We start from the raw sequence: 24,952 nt of genomic DNA on the forward strand, positions 1-24,952 counted from the left end.
AGGAACAGGTAGGCCACAGTGGCGGTCAGGAAGGTGAATAGAGACATGATGTAATGGCTCAGCCAGGGCATGTGCATTCTCCCCACTTCAATGATGATCTTCACATAGACTCCTTTCTGAATCAAGTGCAATAGTTCCATGCCTTTCAGGTTGCCTATCATCACAGCAACTATATTTTCCGTTCCCTGGTGAGACATGGGGAATACCTTGTTGCCTGTACCTGGGTAGTTATAGATGATCACCCCATTTGCTCCCTTCTCTGCAGCCACGTTGATTTTGCGTGTGAAGGTACAGCCACCCCGTTCAATGAGGGCCAGCCAAGGGTCTGTTTGCCCAGGCCTGCTGAAGTTCGTCATAGGGTTACAAGCATTCTGATTCCATCCTTCAGGGAGTACCACCACACCAGACACCCTTTCCAGAGGAGAATGATTCCCGAACACTCCACTCTCCCCCAATTCTGATATGAGGCGACTTCCTACCTGAAATGTTATATTCAGGTGGGCTGTCCAAATGGCTTTTCCTTTTGAGTCAGGAAGGCTTAGTAGTAGAAAGATGCCGAGCCTCCACAGTCGAGATGAAGCAGAACTGTGAGCTGAAGAAGTAATTCTAAGTAGGCTCATTCCTTCATTTGCCTATTAACAGACAAATGTGAAAAATACAACAGCATTCGTTGTGGAAGAAAGTTAGGAAGTTAGCTTCAAGGGTTGGTAGGAGATAATTAAAGCACAGGAATGGAAAAGGTCTGCATGGATCAAAGATATCTTGCTCCTTCCAGCATTTTTATTTTTGGTAGATTATCTTTCTCATAATGAAACAGAATAACAGGATTTGTTATTAGCACAATGTGATTTCAAGAAAACTGTGACTTCCTAATGGGGGAAATTGTGACATCAGAACCAGTTAAGCCAATCCGAGAGTTTATATGAATGCACTGCATACTGAAATCCTATTGGCCAAAAAGCTAGGCAGCCATGACTCATGACATATGCTAATATGAATAAACTCTAAAGCAAAAAACAGATAACTTTTTAAATACCTGAGTTTCTTTCCTAGTTCTAGAGAGACTGAAAGCTGCCTAAACACTTTTTGCTCATTGTTTTCCCATCTGAGAGGCAAACTAGAAATCATTCATATATGACTGCATGTTTCTGGCCAGTCATCAGTTCTCAGGTATGGTTTTATGCTACCCAATATGCCAGTCAGTCCGTGGGAAGCAGAAACAAATCATTCCCTCTGTCTTGCAACATTAAATGCTTATCCCAGGCCTAAAGATTCAACATGCTGCTGCTTCTGGGGAATGTAAACTGACATTTATTAACACTGACAAAATAAAACCTTATCAAGAAGACAGTTATCATCATATCAGAGGCTGTTTGTTAGACATGCAATTATTTAACAACTGAAGACAGGATTTTAAAAACAATACAATTTAGCTTGCTAAAGATCAGTTGCTGATCTTGAAAGCTGAAGGAATTTAAGCGGTAGCTATATTTTAGCTCAAGACATCTCAAATCTAAAGGCTCATCATATGGTTGAAAAGACCAATTTGAAAAACTTAGTATTAATAATTCATTGTCTCTTTCTCATTGTACGATGAACTGCTTAGGCAATGGCAGCCAGAACGTCCCCCCTCTCTTAGGACAAACGCACTGGTAAGAAACAATTTTTTACCCCCAACATAGCAGTTCTCAAGTGGGGGATAATTTTGTCTCCCAAGAAATAGTTGGCTGTTTCTGGAGACACTCTCGATTGTCACAGTGTGAGAGTACTACTGCATCCAGTGCGTAGAGGACGGGGATACTGCTGGATATTCTACAATCCACAAAACAGCCCTGAGCAGGAAGTAATTACCTGACCCAAAATGTCAATAACAGCCTTGGGAGGGAGGACTCATCCCCAGATTCACCTGTCCCTGAGAAATTAGGTCCGAGCTCTTATCATGAAGTTTATAATTGGCAATACATCCAATAAGGAGGAGTCCCCAACCTGTCTCCGTTTCCTGATCTTTGAGATTAAAACAGCAGACACTTGCACAAATGCCTATAATCCTATGAAGCCTGATACAAAACTGCATCCATTTTATCAGGACCAGGTCCAGGGGTCTTCTATCCTGGGGCCAGGATGTCTGAACACGACAGAAGGGAAGTTGGGCAGTGGGGCTGGGGGGAGGAGAGGAAAACAGATGACTAATGTTAATTTCTGACTATTAGACCATTTATTCAATATCTAACCTTTCTATCTTTTTAACATCCAAGAATTAAAGAGGCTTTCATTAGCCTGCCTGCAAAGTTCAACCAAAGGAGGCTGAAATATACAAAGGTTGGCTCATTCCATGCTCCAAATATCCTTGGCTGCCCTTCCATGTTGCCACCCTACGTCTAAGTATAGTAAGTTGATTTTTCTCATCTACAGGCTCATTTCATTATCCCCCAGGCTAGCTACTGTTGTTCCAGGTTTCAATGGGAAGAATGACAGATCACATTCAGAGGCACAAAGAGACTGTTCTCACATCTCTCCATAGAAGAGCAAGGCAATTTTATTTTCCAGAAACCTAACTAAACGTCCTTCAACGTCTCCTTCGGTAGCAGTGCTTTAGCAAACCCACACTGAATGGACCCACTGGTAACCAGGGTAGAATTATCATGTTTGGCTCAGGTTAACCATGATTTATCCTGCTATGGAAAATCCCTTCCCTGATTGAGCACATGGCAGGAAGGAACATAAAGTCAGTCAGTGTCCTGCCACCAAAGGGAACGGGTACCAACTGGAAGGTGAGTACCTAAACAAAGTTCCCAAGATTTACCCAGCGGAATTATACCTATATAACCACTAACCATGATAAATGTATTATTCAGTATACACAAGGTACTGATGTGAGCCAGAGCCTATGTCACCAGGGACACAGCACCATTGTTCTCAGAGGGTCATCATCTAGGTGGAAGAAGAGAGTTATACACCAATTAGGTACATGCATGTACATGTCCTAATTTCTAGGTTCCAAATAAGTTCAAGAAGGTTATAATTTTCATTAACCTGATGGAGAGAAATCACCTGATCTCTATCCCTCCACTAATCATCAACCTGTCAAGAATGCTCAAACATCCAGAAATCTCGACTTTGATAAGAAAAATAGCTAAATACTATCTGGACAATACTGTGTGGATGTATCTCTAAATGCAGAGGATACTGAAAAAGCTTCAGTAAACTACCTCACAAGTTGCTTTATCCAAGTATTATCAGAGATCTCTAGGAATCCACAAAACACACTGGATTTGATTTTAATCTTAAGAATAACAACTGGATAGGGTTTCTGTCGAAGAAGGCAATGGCACCCCACTCCAGTACTCTTGCCTGGAGAATCCCAGGGACTGAGGAGCCTGGTGGGCTGCAGTCCATGGGGTCGCTAAGAGTTGGACACGACTAAGCAACTTCACTTTTACTTTTCGCTTTCATGCATTGGAGAAAGAAATGGCAACCCACTCCAGGGTTCTTGCCTGGAGAATTCCAGGGATGGGAGAGCCTGGTGGGCTGCCGTCTATGGGGTCGCACAGAGTCGGACACGAATGAAGCGACTTAGCAGCAGCAGCAGCAGCAGGGTTTCTGTGAGTAATTAAATGCATCATAATGGGATTTAGCAGGAACAGAATACTGATTCTAAGTAGACTAAGAACAAGAAAAAGTGAGTAAGGCTAATGATAAATACTTTCTGAAAGAGGTATCTTTATTTCTAAAGAATTCTAACAGTAAATTATTTTAAGATGTTATTACATTTGATTGCAAATTGGTAAATCCTTACATTTTTTTCAAAATTTCTCCCATAAATTAATCATTACTGCCACATATTCTCTCAGACACATGCAACAAAATTTTTTTCACATACAAATACATTTTCCACTTATTTCTGAACCCAGGAAAGAGCTCTGAATATGCTAAAATGGAATACGGTAAATTTAAAAACTAATATATGAGCTTTTGAATTACATTGACAGTCACACACTATACTAGGGGGCAGATACAGATGCGTGAAAGTTACAAAATTTACTCCTACTCCTCATTCACTGGAAATTTGGGCAAACTCCAGGAGATGGTGAGGGACAGAGAAGCCTGGCGTGCTGCAGTCCATGGAATCACAAAAATCAAACACAACTTGGTGACTGAACAACAGAAACGCCTCATTCAGTATTCTTTATATTAAACAATATAATAATTTTCAGTATCACTAAAAGCTCTGGTAACTAAATATATAAGAAAGAACAGCCAAAACAGACATTTTAAATTACCATCTCACTAGCCATCACTTCTTCACTATGTAAGCCGGGATCACTGTTCTTCTCAATTATCTGCACTCCTAACAGTGAGATGCATGAGAAAGGTATAACTTGTCTAAGAGCTTCCAGGAGCCCATAGCTCCAAGAAGCCTTTATAACATTAAAGGGGATTCTCACTAGCGTTTCTCAAACACCTAACACAGCACCTGCATCAAAGGAGTTTGAAAGAATGAGCAACATGGTCAGCTTTACCACATGTGAGTGAGTACTTTTCACTGGCTTCATCGTCGTCATTCCACAGTCTAGAATTTGGCAACAGCATCTAATCTCCAGCAATATTTTGCTCACCTTGAAATCATTCTGTTGCCAGAGCAACCTATCAAAAAAAGTAATGAAGTTCACGATGGCATTCCTATTTGTCTAAAACCTTAGATGGTTCCGTCTATCCAAAGGATAACATCCAAGCTTCTAGAAACTTCAACAGACACTTCTCCAGCCTGGTCCTCTCTCCTTCAATTCAACCTCATTTTCCACTATTATCAGCCTGAAATGTATGCTTCTTCAACTCACAGGGCTTACAGCTTCCTGGGCTCCTACTGCAGCACTCATTTTATGGAGACCTTAGACAGACTTTTTGTTCCTTTTATGAAACTGTACCTACAGTAGGAACACTAATTACAAAATGGGCCTAAGTACTTCCCTCCTAATGATGCCTTTGCAGTGTGACTTGCCAGGTCCTTCATCAGGAGGTGGAATTTATTTCTACACCTCTTGAAGCTGGATAGATTGGTGACTCAAATTGGTGAAAAGACTGGCACGGATGTGATGATGCGCCAGTTCCAAGTCTAAGCCTCAAAGGCTTTGCTCTCCCTCCCTTCACTCTTGAAATCCTGCTATCCTATAGCACAGAAGGCTAGCCTGATAGAGGAGGGCACAAGTGTACCAGCTGAGGCGACCTAGGTCAACCCATAGATGGACAAATATGTGCGAACACCCATGATGAGCAGAGATGTCTTCCTAATGCTGAGGTGATGGCACAAATGCGACTGAATCCAGCTGAGACCAATTGCTGAGCCCATCTAGACTCCTGAGTAGTGACAGATACTGACCTTTTAAAAAGTAGTTTATAAAAAAACACTGCCCTTGAACAGAGATGCAGACATAGAGAACAGAGTTGTGGACACACCGGGAGAAGGAGAGGGTGGGATGAATTCAGAGCGCAGCACTGACGGAAAAACGACCATGTGTGAAACAGACAGCTAGTGGGAAGCTGCCGTATAACACAGAGAGCTCCACCTGGTGCTCTGTGATGAGGAGACGGTGGGGAGGGGAGGGAGGTTCAAGGAGGGGACACATGTATACTGATTCACACTGTTGTATGGCAGAAACCAAAATTGTAAAGCAGTAATTCTCCAATTAAAAATGAAAAGAATCACTACCCTTACATTGAGCTTTTAGATAGCAACTGATATAGTTCCCTCTACAAAATGCTCTTCTCTATTAATCTCATGGTATGGGACTAAATCTTACTCTCATTTTTTTTAATACTCAGCTTCTGGCACATCATAGGTTCTCAATGAAGGTTAATTAAATTGCAATGTCTTATCCTCTAGATTCTAACCTGTAATATTACTCACACAATAAGGCTGATCTAGTTAATTTTATCTTCGTAAGGGTGATCATTTAGTTCAAGCAACAGAATAGTTAAATATGCATAATGTGGTTAATCTTTAATTCTTCTACAGATTGAACACTCATAAAACAGAATTTCTTATAGCCATATCTGAATGCTAAGATAAATGAGCATTTGGAATATAACTAAATTCATTTATACTTTAACAGGCAGAAATCAACCTACATAAATTATACTTTCTTCCACATTCTGAATTAAAACAGTTGAACACCAAATTGAGAACAACTTTTCTTTCTCAGTCAATCTACTAAGTTAGAGGACAGAATGACCATCAACAAAGAGAAACACATTACTAGTAGTTTGGAAAGTAATTGGGGGAAAAGCCTCACACCACAGCCTGTTCATTAAGAGGGCAGAAAAAGGAGCTGAACATCCTTAAAAACAAGATTAAGGACAGTAATTGGTGGTATTGTTATCTTTCTCTGAGTCTAGGGGAAAAAATACATTTTAATATTAACTCAATCATTTAGATTCAATTTTTGTTCAAAGGGGTGGAGAAGAGGCAATATACTCAAAGCAGGGTAGGGGGCGGGTACAGAATCTTTAGAATAACCACAAGAACTTTCCCTGTTCTATTAACGGACGATTTTGCTCCTATAGTTAAGAATCGCTGAGGATGAGGAGCCTGCTTTTGGAGCTCTGTTGTTTCAAAGTTGCCCTAAAACCATGAAGAAGACTGGAGACCTTCTTAGGCCGCTATCGGTCATCAAAGGCCTGTATAAGCTTTGTCTTTCTAAGACCAGTTCCCCGGAGTGCGGTTAACTCAGAGTGAGCTCTCAGCAGTAAGAAATAGCAAGGCAGTGGTATTTAAGAGGATTTTCCCCCTTAGATCCCTTAAGTTTTTCCAATTCACAGGTCACAAACCCTTACTTATTTATTAGGGAATTTAATCCCTCCTGGGAGGCAGCAGAGAAGGATAAAACCAGCAATAGAGTCATCACACTAGCAGAAACGGTACTAAAGCACAAGGCTACGTGAAACAGATCCGCCACGAAACCCTGTCTTTGCCATGTGCTAGCTGTGTAAGCTAAGTCACCCTGACACTTGGCTGTCTCATGTGTAAGATGGGGAAGTAATACCTGCCTTCCTGGCCATGCTGAGTATCAGACGATCCATTTCACATCTCTTTGTAATTCACCAAGCACACTGCTAGCATGGTGGGAGTTCAATAAAAGGGTCCTCTCCCCATTCCCCATTTGATGAAGGCTCTTTCCTGTTTTCTACCTAGGAACATTTTGTCATCCTTCAAGACTGACCCCAGGGACTTCTCTGGTGGTCCAGAGGTTAAGAATCCTCCTTGAAATGCAGGGAACATAGGTTCGATCCCTGGTCAGGGAACTAAGATCCCACGAGCTTCGGAGCAACTAAGCCCATGAGCTTCAACTACTAAGCCAGTGCTCTAAAGTCTGCATGTCAGAACTAGGGTGTCCTTGCACTGTAATGAAAGATCCCACATGCCACAATGAAGAACCCATATGCTGCAACTAAGACCCAACACAGCCAAAATGAATGAATGAATCAATATTAAAACAAAACCAATGATCCCCATCTTTTTTGCAGTCACTCCAGTTGAAATATCCTGCTCCTATTCTTTCTGTGGGTTTCCCAGGTAGCTCAGCTGGTAAAGAATCCTCCTGCAATGCAGAAGACCCCGGTTCAATTCCTGGGCCTGGAAGTTCCCCTAGAGAAGGGATAAGCTACCCACTCCACTATTCTTGGGCTTCCCTGGTGGCTCAGACAGTAAAGCATCCACCTGCAATGTAGACCTGGGTTCGATGCCTGGGTTAGGAAAATCTCCTGGAGGAGGGCATGGCGACCCACTCCAGTATTCTTGCCTGGAGAGTCCCCATGGACAGAGGAACCTGGTGGGCTACAGTCTGTGGGGTCACAAAGAGTCGGACATGACTGAGAGACTAAGCATATTCTTTCCGCACCTACTTGACATTCATTTAATTTTGCTACATGTTACACAGTGTAGTTGGATGCTTTATGTTGGCTATTCTTTGGATGTAGAATGTCTCGAGAGGGGCAGTGTCCTCTTATTTCTCTAAACTCTGTTTCCCCACCTTGTCCCAACACCAACACAGTGCAATTTGCTCAAGGTACCCAACAAATGTTTGATTTTTCAAGCACTTATTCTTCAAAATATTAAGACTTATCAGCAGCTTTTGGCAACCTCTGTATTATACAGTCATCCATTAAAAAAAAAAAAATAGAACAGGCAATGATTTGACATGTCTTCCCTCCACTAGGAATTACTTTGACAACAGTTGTCCAGAAAAAGGCTTATTTAATATCGCAGGATCAGAGGCCATCTGTCTCACATTCTCTCTCCCAAAGTCAAGAATAAATTCCATCCACATCTCTGAATCTGAAAAAATGATACAAAAAGGGAGTAATATACAGCCATAAAGTAACAACTATTTCTAATATATAACCAACTTGACCCTACAAATTTTTAAATGCTCCTTTAATTATCTTTTGTATATCAAGATATATACACCCACACATATATACTTATATAAATATGCATCAGGTCGTAAGCTAAATAGATATTATCCAAAGAAAAGTACCAGATTTTGTTCATTTTGGTACTTCAAAGAAGGCCCTATTATCATATCAGTAGTAACAGTTAAAGCAAAAAGTTTCTAAGTGCAACTATCTATCTCAACAACCCATAGACATTCTCTTCCCAGCTCAAGACACACTCAGATCCTGCAAACCCAGAAACCACCTGCTACTGCTGCTAAGTCACTTCAGTCGTGTCCGACTCTGTGTGACCCCACAGATGGCAGCCACCAGGCTCCCCTGTCCCTGGGATTCTCCAGGCAAGAACACTGGAGTGGGTTGCCATTTCCTTCTCCAATGCATGAAAGTGAAAAGTGAAAGTGAAGTCGCTCAGTCGTGTCTGACTCTTAGCAGCCTACCAGGCTCCTCCATCCATGGGATTTTCCAGGCAAAGTACTGGAGTGGGGTGCCATTGCCTTCTCCGAGAAACCACCTAACCCAATACAAATTATATTCTTTCTACTCTGAACTGTCTCTGGCTTTTTATCATTAAAAAGTGTTGCATTTATGGTTACCAGGATATACAATATATGTACCTTTTAAAGTAAAAATAAGTGCTAGCTACATTTTAAAGAAATAAATAGTATTTTCTTCATTTTCTACATCCTTTCTTAGGAAATTATATACTGTATGGGTATATTTTTATGCAGGTGTTGAAAACATTAATTAACTCTTACCTCTAATAAAGGCTTTTTGATTCTCAATTCTAAGTTCTTTGAGGGTAGGATTTTATTATATTTGTTTGTCTTCCTTCAGAGCCTAGCACACTGATTTGTATAAAATCAATTACTGATCTGATTTTTCATAGTAAAAGTGATTCTCTGGCATAAAAGCTTGGCACTGCCTGTTCTTCACATATGCTCCAGGAGGACAATCCAAGAACCATCTACTCAATATCTACATTATTCTATCATTCATTCATGCAAATATTTATCAAGAACTGACTTATGTGCACAGTTCTGGGTACTAGAGCAGTGATCAAAAAAAACCAATTTTGGGGAATTTCCTGGTGGTCCAGTGGTTAGGACTTAGCACTTCCACTGGAGGATGTTAGGGTACCCAGATCCCACATGCTGCACTGCGTGGAGGGAAAAAAACAACTTTTTTTCTTTTAATATATTCATGAATCAATTGTTTCTGTGTATCCAGGAATTCAAAGATGAAGTCAAGGTTGAACCTCACTCAAGAACTCTGATGTGACAAATAAGTAATGTAAACTAAGTGGCAGAGAGGTATGATAGGAAAATCCTGCCCACAGATGGAGCAGTGTATTCACACACAGCCCAGATACCCTACGCTAACGTACCACATTCCCTAGTGTGTTTCATGCAGTTGATGATAAAACAGCCCAAATGGCACATCTGATCACAAAGCTTCTTTGACTCGGGTTCATGAAGCTCATGAAGCTGTGACATTTTTATATTTAAAAACAAGTCTTTGGTTCATATCACATTTCATAGTATTAGATAGTTCTCATTAGTTTTAACACGAATAGGAATTGTTACATTTCACATGTGGTGGTTTAGTTACTAAGTTGTGTCTGACTCTTGTGACCCCATGGACTGTAGCCTGCCAGGCTCCTCAGTCCATGGGATTCTCCAGGCAAGAAAACTGGAGTGGGTTGCCATTTCCTTCTCTAGGGGATCTTCCCGACCCAGGAATCAAACCCAGGTCTCCTGCATTGCAGGCAGATTCTTTACTGACTGAGCTATGCGGGAAGCTTCAGGTTTAGTTAATTACACAGGTTTAGTTAATTCTGAAGCCAAGCTTCCCGGGTTTGAATCCTGTGCTTATACTAGTTCTGCAGCCTTGAACAGATTACTTGAAACTATATGCCCTGGCTTCTTTACTTGTCAAATAGGGAAAGAAGCAGAACCCACCCTTCAGAACTCTTATGAGGATTAAATGAAAAAAATGTACAGTATCTAAAGCATTTAGAACACTGCTCAGTTCAATATACAGTTCGATATGTGTTACCACCACTATCACCATCTTTACATTATAGTCTTAATTCACTTATTTTATGAGATAAGAATGATGATAGGGTCTTTAAGGGATTTTCACAATCCTTTAATTCTAATGAAGTCTCTATTGACGTAAAACATTCAGTATCATTTTTTCCATATATAACATATATAACTACTGATCTATTTTTGTGCCTGTTAATATCTCCAGCTAAACAACTAATAAGTGATTGCCCATTATGGAAAGTATTTCATGACTCATAAAGGATACATGCAAATATAGCTGGATTGTGATTATCATCATCTTAATGTATATGCCAACTTCAGAAAAATAGCTTTTGCTCCTTCACATCCACAAACCTCCCATAAAAACAAGATCAAAACAAGAATTTGATTAGCTCTCCTGGCATGATTTTTTCCATTTGATACAGATTATACTAACAGGTTATACAGGCAGGAAAACTATATGACTGATTTCATATAACTCAAGAGGAAAAGTCATACAGTCTATCAAAAAATGCATGTGACAACCTCTTAACCTGTAAGTATATAAAGAGGAGATGGAATTCACCATTCCTTTCTTCTCTACAACTTTTGAGTTGTTGCTAGATGATGTTAAGTTTTTAACTTGATTTTTCTCCATCTCTCTTATCCATGGACTGAAGAATGGATGTTGTGTTAGCAAGCGTGAAAATATTTGGTAGTATATCCTTAAAGCTCCTGGGTGATCAGGTGCACTATCAGTGAGCAGTTAGCATCTTGGAAGGAATTTTCTGAGCAGTAGGTCTCAACATTAGGCTTAAAATATTCAGTAAACCATGTTGTAAACGCATGTGCTGTCATTGAGGCTTTGTCATTCCATTTATGGAGCACAAGTAAAGTAGATTTAGCATAATTCTTAAGGACCAGGGATTTTCAGAATGGTAAATGAACATGAGCTTCAACTGAAAGTCACCAGCTGCATTAGTCCTAACAAGAGATCCAGCCAGTTCTCTGAATCCAGGCATTGACTTCTCCTCTCTAGCTATGAAAGTCCTATCTGATATAAGGCTGTTGTACTATGTTGAAAATTTGTTGTTTAGTGCAGCCACATTGTCTCAGAGAGACTTTGGTCTCTAACTAGTATAATGAATGGATCTGCCGTAGCTTCTACATCAGCACTTGCTGCTTTCACCAGGCAGTGTTGGGGAGATGGCTTCTTTCCTTTATCCTCATGAACCAATCTCTGCTAGCTTCAACCTTTTCTTCTGTAACTTCCTTACCTCTCCTCAGTTCAGTTCAGTCGCTCAGTCGTGTCTGACTCTTTGCGACCCCATGAATCACAGCATGCCAGGCCTCCCTGTCCATCACCAACTCCCGGAGTTCACTCAGACTCACGTCCATCGAGTCAGTGATGCCATCCAGCCATCTCATCCTCTGTCGTCCCCTTCTCCTCCTGCCCCCAATCCCTCCCAGCATCAGAGCCTTTTCCAATGAGTCAACTCTTCACATGAGGTGGCCAAAGTACTGGACTTTCAGCTTCAGTATCATTCCCTCCAAAGAAATCCCAGGGCTGATCTTCAGAACGGACTGGTTGGATCTCCTTGCAGTCCAAGAGACTCTCAAGAGTCTTCTCCAACACCACAGTTCAAAAGGGCTCTCCTAGCCCTCATTGCATTAAAGAGAGAGAGCTAGCGCCTATTTCTAGATTAGGTTTTGGCTTAAGGGGATGTTGCGGGTAGTTTGATCGTCTGTCCAGACCCTTTACACTTTCTCCTGTCAGCAAGGCTGTTTTGCTTTCTAATCCTTCACAAGAATGAGTGATACAATGGAGTAGCATTTTTGATATCCTTCAAGAACTTTTTATTTGAATTCACAACTTAGCCAACTGTTTGGTTCAAGAGTCCAGCTTTTGGCCTATCCTTGTTTTCAATATGCCTTCTTCATTAAGCTTAATCACACCTTGTTTTGATTTAAAGTGAGCAATGGGTAACTCTTCCTTTCACTTGAATACTCAGAGACTACTGTGAAGTGAAGAGAAAGTCACTCAGTCGTGCCTGACTCTGTGACACCATGGACCGTACAGTCAGTCCATGGAATTATCCAGGTCAGGATACTGGAGTAGCCTTTCCCTTCTCCAGGGGATCTTCCCAAACCAGGGATTGAACCCAGGTGTCCCACATTGCAGGAGGATTCTTTACCAGCTGAGCTATCAGGGAAGCGCAGGGTTATTAATTGGCCTGATTTCAACATTGGTGTTTCCCAAGGAATAGGGAGGCCATTTTTGTCACATTAATAAAATGATATAATTTTTCTCTTTTACCTCTTAATCTAATTGGTGATTTTAAGTTTTTCTAATACTGAATCATTCACACACTCATAGGATAAAACATACTTCATCCTGATGTATATCACTAAAATTTAATATTTTATTAAGGATTCATGCAGCCATAGGCTTTTCTGTGACTCAGACAGTAAAGTATCTGCCTACAATGCAGGAAACTTGGGTCTGATCCATGGGTTGGGAAGATCCCCTGGAGAAGGGAATGGCAACCCACTCCAGTATTCTTGCCTGGAGAATTCCATGGACAGAGAAGCCTGGCAGGCTACAGTCCTTGGGATCGCAGAGAGTCAGGCATGACTAAGCAACTCACACACACATGTACCCACATAAAATGAGACTGGTCTTTAGTTTTTTATTATTACATTTTCCAAATTTGGTTATTTGCAAAGATATACTAGCTTCAAACAAGCTTTCTCTTCCTAACTTCTGAGACAACTCTTGAAATTAACTTTCCTTGAAGGTTTGGTAAAACTATTTGAGCTTAGTCTCTTTGAGTAGTACAGATTGGATTATCACTTCACTATCTTAATGGATAACAGTTCAGGTTTCCTATTTCTTCTTGAGTCAATTGTTTAAGTTTCCTAATCTACAGCATAGCATTATTGAAAGTAATTTTACAATTTTTAAATTATTCTATCTGTAGTTAATTTTCATTTTATATTCCTAATTGTGTTTATTTGTACATTTTTTTCCATTGATCTTGGTAGCATTTGTCTCAGTAAGTCTTCTCATATAACTGATTCTTGAAGTAATTGTTTCTTTACTTTCTAAAAATTTCTATTTTATCTTTATGTCTTTTCACTTCTCATAAGTTGGTGAACACTCAGGCTGAGACAGCAATAGTTATCTCAGACAGTGGTCTATTCAGCAAACACTATAGCAAAGACTGAAGAGTGTAAGTTTAAAAAGGTAAACCAACAGCCTTGCTTTTGGCTTCACCAAGATGTTAGTCCGTTCACAGGACTGTTCTGAATTTATGATCTATGAGCCTAAACACCCCCATCCAGAGGCTAATTTTGGCACTATGAATTTACCAAACCCGGGTGGTGGACGAACCAACCTATACACATCCTCTCTGGAATGGCATGAGACTGCACCTCCTTCCTCACAAGGGTGACTGCCCCTGTTACTATGTTCTATCTGAGGTTCTTGTTCTCTTCCATCACATACCAAACCTCTTAACCTTTCATCTCTCCAGTGCTGAATAGCCAGGAGTTCTCTCTAGTGACTGGACACCACTCTTAAGTGAGGATGTTACTGGACTGCCCCCCGACTGCTACTTAGGACTGGTCAGTCCTCATAACTCTTCCTGCTGGAGGTTTCTCTCTCCTGAGCCAAACTGGTGGGGGGCGATTTGAACTTCTGGACAAGCCCCATGAATCAAGTTTGTCTCCTCAATAAGTCACAGAAGATTTCTGTTCCCTGAAATTTCAAAGCAGCAAATATTGTTCTGCTGACATCTAGAAGATATGAAAGGATTCTCTTCCACACACCTTGTTGTTCAGTTGCTAAGTCGTGTCCAACTCTTTGAGAATCCATGGACTGTAGCACAGCAGGCCTCCCTGCCCTTCACAATCTCCTGGAGTTTGTTCAAACTCATGCTTGAACAAACCTTGAGTTGTTCAAACTCATCACCTTGAGTTGGTGATGCCATCTAACTACCTCATCCTCTGTCATTCCCTTCTCCTCCTGCTCTCAGTCTTATCCAGCATCAGGTCTTTTCCACACACCTATTCCAAGAAAAATGCCAGTGTCCTTGCATGCCTGTGGACCAAGGCTAACTGCACGGCCCACCCGCAATTCAAAGAGTTCATGCTCCTTTCAAGATCTGGAGTCCAGTGTCGGTCCTGCATCTAAAAAAAGAGTTGCTTTCCCAAGGACAAAACCAGCCATAATCATCTGCTGTGGTCAAAATTCTCCAGCATCTAAGGCTTAAAAACGAACACAATCTGTGAGAGAAAGCAAGCAAGCTGTATGACTGTAAAAACCAACCATGATACAAAGTTCTAAAATAAAAGTCCCACACGTTCTGCTCTTAGTAAGTTACTGTTGAAGCTTAAAGTCTGCCCTGGTCCTAATACAAACTTCAACAAAAACATACGATTGGGCTCCCCTAGATTTTACAAAGGGCCATAGACTTTTACATACAATTCAACATGAGACACCCTAAGAATTGTTTTTTTTTCCCCAGAAGTTTGCAGCAAACTCATTTGAGGTCAAAAACCTGACCTGTAATAGTGTGAGTCTATTTATAATCATTTAGTGCCCAATGGAAGTCAAATGGAGTTCAGTCTTTACTTGGAATTTGCCCGTGCCTTCACCAGACCACAACAGAAAATAATGGTTCAAATACTGACAATCTCTGTAACATATGTATTGGACCTGACCTTCAAAAATCAACAAAATTTGCCACTTAAGGAAACTTGGTAGCTAACTGGCAAAACAAAGACCCATTACATAGTACAAATAATCTTTCCCAATATTATCTACTGTATACAGTCACACTTTTGAATTCAGAATATGACTGATCCCAACCTTGTTCTTATATCTGGCATTACATCGTGCATGAGTGCTCAGTCGTGTCCAACTCTGTGACCCCATGGACTGTAGCCCACCAGGCTCCTCTGTCCATGGAATTTTCCAGGCAAGAATACTGGAGTGCATTGCCATTTCCTATCCCAGGTGATCTTCCTGACCCAGGGACTGAACTCACATCTTCTGCATTGGCAGGCGGGTTCTGTACCACTGTGCCACCTGGGAAGTCCATATTTGGCATAACCTATCACTTTTTACCATTTTGCATCAATTTTCCAAACAGGCTTGTCAGAACCCAATTAAACACTTTTCTCCTTTACTCAGTTTTGTCCCTCCAAGCAAGAGAGAATGACAGATATCTAGTAGCAATGCCTGAATAGTCTGGCAACTTCAAAAATGTGTAAATTGAAGGTACCAAGGCATAAAAACAGCCCATAAATAGTTCTCAACAACAAGATTAAATTTTGAGTAAACAAAATATTAAATGGGTAAGACCACATAAAATTTTACAAAAATAAGTCATATTAACATTTAAAAAACAGAACCTGTTTCTCCCAATAAATATTAGCTTACAAACACGAAATGGCAATACACTCCAGTGTTCTTGCCTAGAGAATCCCATGGATGGAGGGGCCTGGTGGGCTACAGTCTATGGGGTTGCAAACAGCTGGACATGACTAAGCAACTAACACACACACACACACACAAACACTTTACAGATAATACTGCTCAGATTTCCCACCAGAAATTTATCTTGGCAATGAAAAGGTAATAACTTTCATACCCAAAAGTTAATAGTAATAATGAAGTGTTTAAGATCGGGGGGAGGAAATGACTGTCTACTATAGAAAATCTTATACAACATTTGGAAACCGCAATCTTTCCAAGCCTTCCATCTCTTAGTTGAAGAGGCCTTAAATTTAAGAATGCCCTGGAGAAGGCATAATCATTTTCCCCATGAAGTAAAATTACTGGGCAGAAAATACTAAAATACTACTTCATAATCTCACCACAGCAGTATACCCCACATTTTTTACTTTAAAAAAAAGACAATATTTAGTGTCTGCTAAATAGAAACTTTGTATGTGCAGTTGATATGACTGTCATTAAGCAATTCAACCATTACCCTTTTTTTGTTTTTGGTAGGCATTCAATGGAACAGAATTTTAATTCTGCTATGTTTAACTGATAGCATTCCTAACAAGTCTGGCTATACATTGGTACTTAGACACTACTAACTTGAGAGCTTTTCCCTTGTCTCCCCTCCTGCACATAAAACAATTATATTCAGATGGCTAAATGCTGATTATTAAGCAAATCCCAATTACATATCAACTATACTTCAATAAAAATAAATAATAATAATAAAAAATCTCAGCAATAACTCTGATCTATTACACCACCATTGGTAGAGAAGTCCTACCATTACCTTTTAATCTGACTACTCAAAGCACTTCCTATTAACACCCTCCATTACATTTCTACACAGTTAGAATCCCAGGGATGGCGGAGCCTGGTGGGCTGCTGTCTATGGGGTCGCACAGAGTTGGACACGACTGAAGCAACTCAGCAGCAACAGCAGACATTTTTTGACATGGAAAAATCATGGTGAGGGGGGAGTAAGGGGAGAAGGAAAAGAGGGGAGGAAGGTGAAAAGAAGGAAGTGAAAAGGGAGGAGGAAGGAAGGGGTGTGGAAGGAGAGAGAAAGATGGAAGAAGAATGAGGGAGAGGTGGAGAGAGGAGGGAGGGGGACTAGGCAAGTTACCTGGAGGATGTAGCCAGCGGGCTCAGTCTTACAGGACAGATAGCGTAGATGGCAGGAACATTTACTTTTAACTTCTGTTGTAGTGTAGTTTCTTTAAAATGTTGTGTTAGTTTCTGTTGCACAGCAAAGCAAATCAATTATGCATATACATAGTTAGTGTTAGTTGCTCACTTGTGCCCGGCTCTTTGAGACCCCATGGACTGTAGCCCATCAGGGCCCTGTCTGTGGAGTTCTCCAGGCAAGAATACTGGCGTGGGTAGCCATTTCCTTCTCCAGGGGACCTTCCCAATCCAGGGATAGAACCTGGGTCACTTGCACTGCAGGCAGATTCTTTACCGACTGAGCCACCAGGGAAGCCATACATATACATGTATCCCCTCTTTTTGTTTTCCTTCCCATTTAGGTCACCACAGAGCACTGAGTAGAGCTCCCTGTGTTATACAGTAGGTTCTCATTAGTTATCTATTTCATACATAGTAGTATATATGTCAATCCTAATCTCCCAATTAATTCCATCCCCCTTCCCCCGTGTGTCCATACATTTGTTCTCTATGTCTGTGCCTCTACTTCTACTTTGCAAACAGGTTCATCTGTGTAATTTTTTTAGATTCTCTCTATATACACATTAATATACAATATTTATTTTTCTCTGGGCACATATATACAATGGAATATTATTCAGCCATAAAAAGGAACTAAATTGTGCCTTTCGTAGATATGTGGACGGACCTAGAAATTGTCACACATAGTGAAGTAAGGCAGGAGCCTTTGAAAAAAAAGTCACAGAATAATGAAAAGCAAGATGTGTATAGTATATTCAGGTAATCACATTTCCCCCGCCATCACTTACCAGTCAAGTATATATGAGGAAGTTGAATGAAACAAGGTGCTGTAATATATTTGGGTACTTCCAGGATACAAAGGTTGACATCCCAAACATCCACAATGTGAGAGCATTAGAAGGTAGGGTATTTGGAAGTGTTTAAGTCATGAGAGTAGAGCCCTCACGAACAGTATCAGAGGTCTTATCAAAAAGCCTCCATGCAGCTCCCTAGCCCTGCAGCCATGCCAGGACACACAGGGCAGGTGCTGTCTATGAGCCAGGAGACAGGTCCTCACCAGACACCACACTGCAAACACTAGAACCATGATCTTGGACTTCCTAGAATCCAGAAATGAGAAATCTGGTTTTTTATAAGTCACCCAATTTGATGATTTGTTAAAGCAGCCTGAATGGACTAAGACACAAAGGTCTAAATGTTCACAAGGAACTTACCGTACATGTATAATCTGAGCCTCATAACACAACATTTACGGAGAAAACACTTCAGAGCAGAGAGGCTGATGCAGTGACCATGGACGGCTTCTCAGAAACAATGCAAGGACAAAGAACTCTGCCAGCTGGTCTGGTGTAACAGGGAATAGAGAATGAAACGAACCTGTTTCTCAATCAGAGGAAAACAACCTAAGGTCATGGTAGACTTTCTGCTTTCTCCAAGCCTGCAACATTTGTGTTATGATCACTTGACAATATTATTTCAATAATAAACCTTTCAGGAACAGTTACCTTATGCCATTACAAATGTACACAACTTTGAAGAGCCGTGAAACTGACAAATCAAAATATCAATCTCTCCATGTTATGCAGACTCTCAGCTCTCTTTGTGCTCCTGCTAGTCATGAGCAAGTTGGGATTCAAGTGCAGAAGAAACCTCCACAACCCGCCACTTCATGGCGCCCCAAGGGGCCAGTCTGTGTGCTGAGAGTTCTGCAAAGCAGGGGAGGAAGAGGAAGGGAAAGGGAAAGAAGAAAGGGAGGCAGAAGGAAGAGAAGGGACAAGGGAGTCGGGGAGAGAAGACGCCAGCCTGATGGGTGTGTGGAACTCTGCATGGAGGGGAGTAAGTTGCAAGCCCCCTAACACAGCCCTTCTTCTCTGCTCTCTCACTTGCTAGAACCATCATCCTTCTCTGGCTATCCAAAGAAGAAAGGCCAGGTTCACATCTAGCCTATCACGTGTGAGTGCATCAAAGTATGAAAAGGAGCCAGTTTTCAAAAAACAAAGGCTACCAGGCACAGGGAGAAAGAGGAAGGCTGGTCTCCCTTCTCCCTTCCCAGTACGCCTGGAACACAGGTAAGTATATTTAATCTCTTTCCCTTTGAATGCCCCTACATATTCATTTGTGATTGCCACTAGCTTAATACCTTCTGTCCATGCTACACTATCAGACCTGCACGTAATTTTATGAGAAACAAAGGTAAGCTAGGAAGGAAATTAAATTCCTCTATATGACAGAAACTTTTAGAACAGAGAACTAAGTTGTCAAGCTAAAATCTTAATCTCAGCAATTTATAGAGGATTAAATATATTCCAGTGTGACAAATACATCACAAAAGTAGAAAAATCATTACTTACTGCTTCATCAAAACATGTAGAGATTAAAGGCTATTAGAGAAGCCACAAAATAATAATAATAGCAGTTCACATTAAGCATTGTGCTTAGCAACCTAAATTCATTAATTGTTTTAATCAACAATCCTGAGAAGTAGGTACATTATCATCTATACTAAAGATGAAGAAAATGAAGAGTAGCAATATCAAGTTCCCTGGTCTCTCAGTGGTGAAGAATCTCCCTGCAATGCAGGAGATGCAGGTTCAATCCCTGGGTCAGGAAGATCCCCTGGAGAAGGAAATGGCAACCCACTCCAGTATTCTTGCCTGGAGAATCCCATGGACAGAGGAGCCTAGCAGCCTACAATCCATGAGGTCGCAGAGTAGGACACAATTTAGTGACTAACAACAACAAGATCCAGCTCCAGAGTCTCACAGATGAAAAGTGTTAGAGTTGGAATTCCAACACAGATAGAAAGGACTTTGCTCCGCTTGTTTCCCCCGTGTGTTTAAACTCATCTCCTCTATGATGAAGCCTTCACAGGTCCTTTAAGTCAGAGGTAGCTAACCATTTCTGTAGCATGAACTTTTTAGCATTTTGGTAAAGTCTATGACTACCTTCTCAGAATAACGCTTTTAACAGCGTAAAAATAATTCATAGGAGTATGAAGGAAAGCAGTTTTACTACAGTTATAAAAATGTTTTTAAAAACAAATTTGTGCTGTAGCAATTTATGTGCGTTTTTCAGAAGTCATCAGCGAGATGTAATAAGGGATTTAAGAGTACCAGTTTCAGTGGAGTTCATGTACATAAATAGTATTTCAAGACAGCTGCAATAAAATTCATGATACCAAAATATACCACTTTTGATTGGTGATAAAGCCAACAGATACTGCTAGAACTACTCTGGTTTACTGCCTATATTCCTAATTCTAAGACAACGCTAAATTTCAGTCAGAGGCTAGTGAAAATTAAAGCTGTCCTGTTTGCCCATCGGAGTTCACAGATTTTCTGAATTCCACCCAGGTTAAGAACATCAGCTGCATACTGCAACTCATCACTTTCTCTCTGAAACCAGCCCTGTTCCCTTGTAGAGCTCATCTTGGTCCCTCCTCACACCATGGCTAGAATGTTGGAAATGTGCCTTAATCCTTAAGGGACTATCATCTTCCTTAGGAGCGAGGGATAACCCTCGTACCTGGGGGTACCATCAGCACCTCATGCAGAAGGGATGGTTGAAAGTTTATGGCACACATGCATACAAATATGACATTATACTTTCAGCTAAAAATAGTAGGCACCTACTGAACAGCTTACATTTTTAAGAAACAGCTGTCCTCCTCCAGGACACCAATTCTTACCTCATTAGCTCAATCACTTTTAACTAAAAGTCCCATCTCAAACCAGGATTTGGGTGCAAAAGAGGGGCACCTCTTTATGAAAACAAGATTCTCCATTCTAGGAGTTCCTCCAGTGACCAAAAAAAAAAAGAGTTGTTTCAACTGTAAAATGGTAAATATTCAGGACTATGTCTTAGTGTGTTTTATGGGGGGGTACCACATGAAAACAGATCTTTCAACAAGTATTCTGAAGGTGTTACATAAGCTAAACCAAAACTGTACTAAGGAACAGACGATCAATGACTATCTGAGATAATCACAATTTTGCATATTTCACCTGTTTATTTTCAAGACTCTAAACATTTTTATGGCTATGCGAGAGAAAAGCTTTAAATATACACCTTTAAATATAAAAGGTGAATCCAGCACCCACTGGGACTGTACTAACAAGGGTACATATGGTTCCTCTCAAGCTTTTGCCACTGAAACCAAAGATAAGACAAAAATCTTTAAAGACAGAAATTCAACAGAAAAAAAAAAAAAAGCAGAATAAATATCTTTGACTAAGTAAAGTGTTAGTTGCTCAGCTGTGTCCAACTCTTTGCAACCCCATGGACTGCAGCCCACCAGGCTCTTCTGTCCAAGGAGTTCTCCAGGCAAGAATACTGGAGAGGGTAGCCATTTCCTTCTACAGACGACCTTCCTGACCCAGGGATCAAACCTGTATCTCTGCTGCATTGCAGGCAGATTCTTTACTGTCTGAGCCACCAGATACTTAACAGTGACATTTAAATAAGCAAAAAAGTTCATAATTCTTTCAGGGTCATAAAGTTAAGGAAATAAGAATATTTACCCTAAAAACTTTTATAAACTGAACAATGCTCAAAGTAACAAATGAAAAATTTAATTCTAAAATTAGAAAGAACGTTTGATACCAAAAAAAAAATCTATATAAAATATCATTTGCCAAATACAGTTCTTCAAAGAAATTTTACTTAACCTTGCAATGGCACCCCACTCCAGTACTCTTGCTTGGAAAATCCCATGGATGGAGGAGCCTGGTAGGCTGCAGTCCATGGGGTCGCTAAGAGTCTGACACGACTGAGCGACTTCACTTTCACTTTCCACTTTCATGCACTGGAGAAGGAAATGGCAACCCACTCCAGTGTTTTTGCCTGGAGAATCCCAGGGACGGGGAGCCTGGTGGGCTGCCGTCTATGGGGTCGCACAGAGTCGGACACAACTGAAGCGACTTAGCATAGCATATGGTTACAAGAAAATTTAAAATAAATGAAACTAAGCAACTTCTTAAAGACGTTTAAAGTTAAAGAGCATTTCCCCTTTTAATTAAAGAAATCTTGTAAGAAGTAATCTGTGACCAAAAAGCTTACTCATCAGGAAGCTGAAGCGTGACTGCTCAGAAGAGATCCTGGAATCACCAACCTCGCACTTTCCCTGAAGGAGGATACCACTGTGCTCTGAATTTATTCAAAGAGTCAAGAGTCTATGAAGGGCCAGGTATGTCGAAACTTCCTGAATCATGGTGTCAGAAAGGCTTGTAGCACAGCACTGAAATATGCACCACAAATATGCTAAACCCTACCTTGGCTATATGGAGACCCACACTTGAGCATCTGCCCACTGGATTTGAGGATTATAGAATGAGACAATGAAGTAAGATTGAGGATTACAGAATGAGACAATGACGTGCTTCTGCCCTTTGTGGTGACCTGGCTTGGATTTAACTTCCATATCATCAGCCAAACTTGAAATCTGTACTAGGTCGACTAACCCATGATCCACTGTAAAGATACAATGCCCTTATATAAAAACATAGATGCAGAAGAAAAGATTTAGTTAACAAAGGACTAAAACATGTCCTGGGCCACAAAAATTCAATCCATGGGCTTGGGGAAAAAAATCTCAATTTCTGCTGAAAATACGTGAAGCAAGAAGAAAAAAAAATGCTCCAACAGGATTTCATTAGCTATCTCAAACAACAAATTTCTACAATCTATAGATCAGGTCTTCACAAAATGGACAGCATCAAGAACGCAGGCAAGTCTACAAAACAGACAGGCAGCAAAAAAAAAGCAAACTACCCTAAATAGAAACAGGACTCTCAGACATTTTCAAATACTTAATTTGAAATGCCATCCTTAGAATTTAAGGAAATGTGATGTGAAACAAGACGGCTAATATCAAAAATAACAAACACAATGTGATCTGCAGAGCTGCACGAAAATTTAAACCCTCACTTCTCATTACTGGTTACGAATGCAATGACCTTTCTTCATACCCTCCTGATACAGAATGCCAATCCTGGTTTACTTAGCGATCATTAATTCACTCTGAAAAAATAGCCTTTTTCATGGTATTTTTTTTCCAGAGTTCAAAAGAAATTTCGACAGGTCAAACAGCCCTTGGAATATGAACAGTAAATCTTTCCATCCCAAAGTAAAGTGCTAACAAAAAGCTGACACCAAAATATTTAAATGCAAACCTTACCAGCCCTGCTTCCTCTATCTTGGCATACATAAAAAACTAAGACCCTTGGGTGGTACTTTTTAATTTAAAAAAGGCAGTTACAAAAATCAAAGCAAGAGAGACTTAAAAGACTCAGTTTTCACAAATCAACTGTTAACTGTATTTATTTTTTAAATAGATATTAAAGGACAGGGCATAATGTCAGGGAAAGAAAGTAGGTAGAAGAAAAGGAATGATGTGAAATTGACTGCTGGTAATATGAAGCTGGTAGGGCTTCCCTGGTGGCTCAGTGGTGAAGAATCTGCCTACAGTGCAGGAAACCGGGTTCAGTCCCTGGGTTGGGAAGATCCCCTCAAGGAGGGCATGGCAACCCACTCCAGTATTCTTGCCTAGAGAATCTCATGGACAGAATCTCATGGGCTGCAAGCTGCAGTCCATAGGGTCACATAGAGTCGGTCACCACTGAAGTGAAGCAGCAGCAGCAAATACGAAGCTAAGGCAGCCACTCCCAATTTCTTTGCAAGAACTGATGTTTTTGAACTGTGGTGTTGGAGAAGACTCTTGAGAGTCCCTTGGACTGCAAGGAGATCCAACCAGTCCATTCTGAAGGAGATCAGCCCTGGGATTTCTTTGGAAGGAATGATGCTAAAGCTGAAACTCCAGTACTTTGGCCACCTCATGCAAAGAGTTGACTCATTGGAAAAGACTCTGATGCTGGGAGGGAGTGGGGGCAGGAGGAGAAGCGGACGACAGAGGATGAGATGGCTGGATGGCATCACTGACTCGATGGACATGAGTCTGAGTGAACTCCAGGAGTTGGTGATGGACTGGGAGGCCTGGCGTGCTGCGATTCATGGGGTCGAAAAGAGTCGGACACGACTGAGTGACTGAACTGAACTGAACAGTGAGAGTCAAGCTCCCTGATGCTCTAGACTAGGAAGTAGTATATACAGATTTTTTCCAACATAAATGTGTATAAAAATTCAAACACCATGGCCTGGAGCTTAGTCCTGGACCTACAGTATCAAGCCCTGCTCTTTTTTGTTGTTGTTGTCCTTTACATTTTGGAGATGTGAAAGCTTGCAGGGCAAGAAACAGAAGAAATAAAGAAACAAATTAACGCTTGGAGGCTTGCAGAGAGAAAAGGAGCTTTAGAAATTATCTTCCCTCTACAAAGGTGGGGAACCAGATCAATAGTAAAGACCTAGTTTCACCAACATACTCTACTCTGAAAACAGATGGGAAACAATGGAAACAGTGAGAGACTTTATTTTCTTGGGCTCTAAAATCACTGTAGATGGCGACTGCAGCCATGAAATTAAAAGATGCTTGCTCCTTGGAAGAAAAGCTATGACCAACCTAGACAGCATACTAAAAAGCAGAGGCATTACTTTACTGAAAAAGGTCCATCTAGACAAAGCTATGGTTTTTCCAGTAGTCATGTATGGATGTAAGAGATGGACCATAAATAAAGCTGAGCACTGAAGAACTGATGCTTTGAACTGTGGTGTTGGAGAAGACTCTTGAGAGTCCCTTGGACTGCAAGATCATCCAACCAGTCCATCCTAAAGGAGATCAGTTCTGGGTGTTCATTGGAAAGGCAGATGCTGAAGATGAAGC

The 24,952-nt window shown here is 40.8% G+C and overlaps 1 protein-coding gene across 11 annotated transcripts in view; it reads right to left on the reverse strand.

The window, feature by feature from the left end:
- CADPS2 (calcium dependent secretion activator 2) overlaps positions 1 to 24,952 on the reverse strand; it is a 591,026-nt gene that overhangs the window by 401,725 nt on the left and 164,349 nt on the right. The gene's annotated exons all lie outside the window — the stretch shown is intronic.

This window comes from Bos javanicus, chromosome 4, assembly GCF_032452875.1.
Source record: "Bos javanicus breed banteng chromosome 4, ARS-OSU_banteng_1.0, whole genome shotgun sequence".
Classification (NCBI taxonomy): Eukaryota; Metazoa; Chordata; class Mammalia; order Artiodactyla; family Bovidae; genus Bos; species Bos javanicus.